A 6,253-nucleotide genomic window follows, 5' to 3' on the forward strand; every position below is an offset into this window, starting at 1 on the left:
AGAAGAACTGTAACTAAAAGCTGGTTATGAACAGTAATGAACAGGAAGGGGTGAATATGAAGGCAGCTCTTGAAAGATGTATGTGTATTGTAATATGACTTTCATCCATTCAGTAAGTATTGAGTGTTTACTATGTGTTAGATACTATGGAGATTTAGTAGTGATCAAAATACTCATTTCCATCTCATTTTCTGAACTTAATTTACTTTTAGGGAATTTACACTATCTATTGGGATGTGTAACTTTGTTTTTTTGTTTTTGTTTTATTGAGACAAGCCTCACTCTTTCACTGCTGGAGGGCAGTGGTGCAAAGAAGTAGCACAAGTACTCCTGAAAGTCAATCAAATCAAGGGCAGCTCCCAGAAGTTTTTGCTTTCACATTAATTCTGGGTAAATTATTACAGTGGCATATTGGGCAAATTTTAGAAGTACAGGAAGGCCTCTTAGCATGATCTTCTTGTAGAGAGATTCTTTTTAGACTCCTCTTGACCAGTTTGCTGCTCAAAAGAAAGACATTGCTTTCTTGTCAGCGCGTAGCCCTCAGCAGTACACAGAGGAGAAGGAGGAGGAGGAGGAGGAGGGAAAAATGCAGAATTCTTCTAGTCAAAACAGAGTGTAAGCCTAATTTTGAGCAGATGGGTGCTGCATGCATTACACTTCTCAACTTTTCCTCATATCTGCTATGGTAGATTGCTTCCAGTGTTGGCCACAACAATGCCTCTCACCCACATGCCCTTAGGCAGTGTGACTTTGCCCCCTTTCAATCAATAAGTAAAGCTTACTCCCCCTCCTCTTGAATCTGAGCTAGGCTTCTGACTAGCTTTCACCAAAAGAATGTGGCAGAAGTGATATTCCCTGAGTTCTAGACCTTAAGAGGTCTAGACCTTAAAAGGCATTACAGCTTTCGGGATTTGGTTTTGTTTTGTTTCTAATTTTTGAGAGAGAGTCCCTGGGTCTGTTCCATCTAAACACTGTTGAAGCAAGAGACAGATCTGAGGGACCTCCAAATGTGCTGCCACGGCTTCTGTTTTTGCCCTCTTGGAACCCTGGGCCTTCATGGAAGTCCAGTCACCCTGATAGACCACTTAAAAAGAGAGACCCTGGAGGATGAAGGATGGTAAGGAGAGAGGATTCAGCATTCCAGCCAGCCATCTGAGTAGCCAGAAGTTGAGGCCATCTTGGCTTCTCCAGTCCAGATGAAAGCTGCATGAGTGAGCCCAGTCCTCACCACATGGAACGTAGACAAGCCATCCTACCAGGCACTCCATGGAATCATAAGCAAATACGTAAGTATTAAGACACTAGGCTGGGTGTGGTGGCTCACACGTGTAATCCCAGCACTTTGGGGGGCCAAGGTGGGCAGATCATGAAGTCAGGAGTTCGAGGCCAGCCTGGCCAACATAGTGAAACCCCATCTCTACTAAAAATACAAAAATTAGCCAGGTGTGGTGGCACGTGCCTGTAGTTTCAGCTACTTGAGAGGTTGAGGCAGGAGAATCGCTTGAACCCAGGAGGCAGAGATTGTGGTGAGCTGAGACAGTGCCATTGCACTCCAGCCCGGGTGACAGAGCAAGACTCTGTCTCAAAAAAAAAAAAGAAGACATTAATTGGCTGTGTGCTGTGGTATGTGCCTGTAATCCCAGCTGCTTTGGAGGCTGAGGTGGGAGGATTCCTTGAACTCAGGAGTTCAAGACCATCCTAGGCAACATACCGAGACCCCATCTCAAACATAGTACTAACTGTATACTTCACTTTTTTTTTTTTTTTTTTTTTTTTTTTAGATGGAGCCTTGCTCTGTTACCCAGGCTGGAGTACAGTGGCACGATCTCAGCTCACCACAACTCCCCCTCCCGGGTTCAAGCAATTCTCCTGCCTCAGCCTCCCGAGAAGCTGGGACTACAGGCATGTACCACCATGTCCGGCTAATTGTATTTTTAGTAGAGACAGGATTTCACTATGTTGGCCAGGCTGGTCCCAAACTCCTGACCTCGTGATCCACCCGCCTTGGCCTCCCAAAGTGCTGGGATTACAGGTGTGAGCCATCATGCCCAACCCTTCGCTTTTTACTTGATTCTTTGGCTGAATGTTTTTTCCCTCAAGTCTTGTTCATATCTGACTAAAAACAGAATGCCCACTAGGGTTAGTCAACCTACTGTTATTAAATGTTAGAAAAGGAAATATAAAGGGAAGTCAAAGTTGGGTCTAATTGAGAATAAGACTAGTGAAATCTGTTTTAAGGATCAGAAGACAAGTGTTTGTTGATTGACTAAGAAGTTCCAGGGATGATAACCAAAGTTACAGGTGCAGGAGTTTCTGAGAGACGAGAATGTGCCAATAAATTCTGCGCCTTATTCAGGGGTGACACAGGTTGAATTCCCTGAGAAGCAGATGCTGGGACAGAACTGGTATAAGGAAAGACAGTGGGGGAAATGGGGAGTGGAGTTGATTAGGGAGAGCTGTCAGACCACAATGCAGACCTGATGAAGTCTCTGCCAGTCCAGTGGGAAGTTCCAGAGCAAATATTGTTCATTAGAGTCCTATGTTCCAATGGCTAAGCCCTTGTACCTTGCTCAGTTTTGGGCCAAGGATTGGAGAAGAGCAGTACAGCTGGAGGTTGTCAGCTAACCAGGCTCCTTGCACTTGGTAGCCAGTTCTTTCTTGAAGGAACATCTCAAAAGCAGCCCATCTCTGTGTCTGCCAAACAGAGTGTGATGGATCTTATACAGGTTTTTTTTTTTTTTTTTTTTTTTTTTTGAGATGGAGTCTTGCTCTGTCTCCCAGGCTGGAGTGCAGTGGCGCGATCTCGGCTCACTGCAACCTCCACCTCCCGAGTTCAAGTCATTCTCTTGCCTCAGCCTTCTGAGTAGCTGGATTACAGGTGCCTGCCACCACACTTGGCTAATATTTATTTATTTTTGAGACGAAGTTTTGCTCTTGTTGCCCAGACTGTAGTGCAATGGCATGATCTCAGCTCACCGCAACCTTCTCCTGGGTTCAAGTGATTCTCCTGCCTCAGCCCCCCAAGTAGCTGGGATTACAGGCCACTGCCACCACGCCCAGCTAATTTTGTATTTTTAGTAGAGATGGGGTTTCACCACATTGCCCAAGTTGGTCTCGAACTCCTGACCTCAGGTGATCCACCTGCCTCGGCCTCCCAAAGTGCTGGGATTACAGGCGTGAGCCACAGCGCCCGGCCTTATATAGGTTCTTAAATGGCAACTGCATTGGTTCCTAAGTTGTATAGGTTGAGTTAATATACTTGAGAGTGGTTATTGTGAAAGCTGAATTCAAGAGAATTGGATGCTCCCTTTCCCTTCTCCATTTTTGAATTACAAGTTTGAATTCCCTCTCTGATTCCACAGGACATTGTCCATTATCTGTCATAGTTCCTGTTACCCCCAAATAAAAGTATTTGTTTAAAGCTAGGCAATATGGTATGTGCCTGTAGTCCCAGGAGGCTGAGATGGGAAGATCAGTTAAGCCAAGGAGTTGGAGTCCAGCATGTACAAAACTGAGACCCTGTCTCTTAAAAAAAAAAAGTATCTGTTTACATTTTCCCGCTGAGACTGAGCTCCCCTAAGGGCAGAAGTTTCTCTTACAGTCAAACATCACATAATGATGATTTGGTCAACTATGGACCATGTGCACAACAATGGTTCCATAAGATCATAATGGAGCTGAAAAATTCCTATCACCTAGTGACGTTGTAGTTGCCATAATGTTGTAGCACAGTTACTTCATTTTAAATAAATTTAGTGTAGTCTAGGCATACAGTGTTTATAAAGTTTACAGTAGTTTACAGTAATGTCCTAGACCTTCACATTCACTTACCATGCACTCACTAACCCACCCACAGCAACTTCCAGTCCTGCAAACTCCATTCATGGAAAGTGCCCTATATAGGTGTATCTTTTTTTATTGTGTTTTTTATTATTTGTATTATTGTATTTTTACTATACCTTTTGTATGTCTAGATACACAAATACCATTGTGCTACAATAGCCTACAGTATTTAGTACAGTAATATGCTGTACAGGTTTGTTGCCTAGGAACAATAGGCTATAACATATAATCTAGGTTTGCAGTAGGCTATACCATCTTGGTTGGTGTAAATACATTCTATGAGGTTTGCACAACAACAAAATTGCCTAATGATACATTTCTTGGAATGTGTCCTGGTCATTAAGCGAGGCATAACAGTATTTACCTTTGCACCTAACCAACACATGGTCTCTTTTTTAATTTTTTTTTTTTTTTGAGACAGAGTCTCCCTCTGTCACCCAGGCAGGAGTGCAGTGGCACGATCTTGGTTCACTGCAACCTTCGCCTCCCAGGTCCAAGCAATTCAAGTAATTCAGGCAATTCTCCTACCTCAGCCTCCTGAGTAGCTGGGATTACAGGCCACTACCACCTGGCTGATTTTTGTATTTTTCGTAGACATGGGGTTTCACCATGTTGGCCAGCCTGGTCTCGAACTCCTGACCTCAGGTGATCCGCCCGCCTCGGCCTCCCAAAGTGCTAGGATTACAGGTGTGAGCCACCGTGCCCAGCCTAAAAATCATTTTGACTGGGAATTGAGAACTCTTGGTCTCTGAAACAAAGTAAAACCTCAAAAGTCAACTGAATGAGCAAAGAAGCTATCTCTTGCTTCTTATAATAGCAATGACTTTATTCATCCAATTTGAACTAGATCCTCTGTTTCATGGAAAATAAGTGTTTTGCAAGCTGCATTTATTTACATATTCATTCCTGCAGGTTAGACTTAATTCAACTTCCAAAAAGACTGTCCAGCAAAAAGCTACTGAAAGTGGGAAATGGTGGGGCTGAGCGTAGAGATAGGGTCAGTTATAAGAAGGAAGAAATTAAAGGCTCTAAGAAGAGAAACAATAAATTAGGGATGAAGGGAGAAAAGAAATAGAAATAAAAGCTATCAAATAAGAGGAGGTCAATGAAAGGAGAAAAAGCAGGACAGGCGAGAGAAAAGAATGAAAAGGAGGCAGAAAGAAAAGAAAGTAGAGCTGTGAAAAAGGGGGGTGGGGATTCAGGCTTAGTGCTGGCCTGCCCAGGGAAGTATCCATCAATAAAAGCCTCACTGACAGCTGTTACCATAATGGGAACTGGCACCTAAAGAGAGGGCAAGTCTGGTTTAATTAGTTAAATGGCATTATCTGTGTCCAGTGGGGGTGGGAGAGGTTAAGGGGATGGAATGATTGGTGACCCACCTCCTTCCACAGGCTGAGAGAAAAAGCAGATCTACAAAGCCTTGCCAGAAAGTAAAGATTCCCATGTGTTCCTATTTATCAGTTACATTTTAAAGGGGACTTGTACTGCTCTGGTGGGGGCAACTAGAATTAAACATTGGTTCTTTATCTTAAATTAAGTATAGGTTTATACTGGGCATGGTGGCTCATGACTGTAATCCCAGCACTTTGAGAAGCCGAGGCAGCAGATCACTTGAGCCCAGGAGTTGGAGACCAGCCTGGCCAACGTGGTGAAACCTTGTGTCTACGGAAAATACAAAAAATTAGCCAGGTGTGGTGGGGCACACCTATAGTCTCAGCTCCCTGGAGGCTGAGATGGGAGAATCATCTGAGCCTGTGAAGTTGAGGCTGCAGTGAGCTGTGATTGCACCACTGTACCCCAGCCTTGGTGACAGAGTTAAGACTCTGTTCCCCCACACCCCCCAACAAGGAATAGGTTTACTCACCTCTTTCCCTTCTTACAGGCAGCCTCACATCCAGAGTCTTAAATGATGTAGCAGGGAGCAAGTGCCATCTCTGATCAGTGAAAATAGTGCAACGACTGGGATTCTGCCTACCTGGGTTCTATTTTTGTTTGAGACAGGGTCTCACTCTGTCACCCAGGCTGGAGTGCAGTGGTGCTATCATAGCTCATTGCAGCCTTCATCTCCCACTTCAGCCTCTTGAGTAGCTGGGACTACAGGCGCTTGCCACCATGCTCAGCTAATTATTATATTTTTTGAGACAGAGTTTTACTCTTGTTGCCTAGGCTGGAGTGCAGTGGCATGATCTTGGCTCTCGGCAACCTCTGCCTCCTGGGTTCAAGCAATTCTCCTGCCTCAGCCTCCCGAATAGCTGGGATTACAGGCGTGCACCACCATGCCCAGCTAATTTTTTGTATTTTTAGTGGAGACGGGGCTTCATCATGTTGGCCAGGCTGGTCTCGAACTCCTGACCTCAGGTGATCCACCCGCTTCAGCCTCCCAAAGTGCAGGGATTACTGGCGTGAGCCA

Source organism: Pan paniscus, chromosome 15 (assembly GCF_029289425.2).
Source record: "Pan paniscus chromosome 15, NHGRI_mPanPan1-v2.0_pri, whole genome shotgun sequence".
In the NCBI taxonomy this organism is placed as follows: domain Eukaryota; kingdom Metazoa; phylum Chordata; class Mammalia; order Primates; family Hominidae; genus Pan; species Pan paniscus.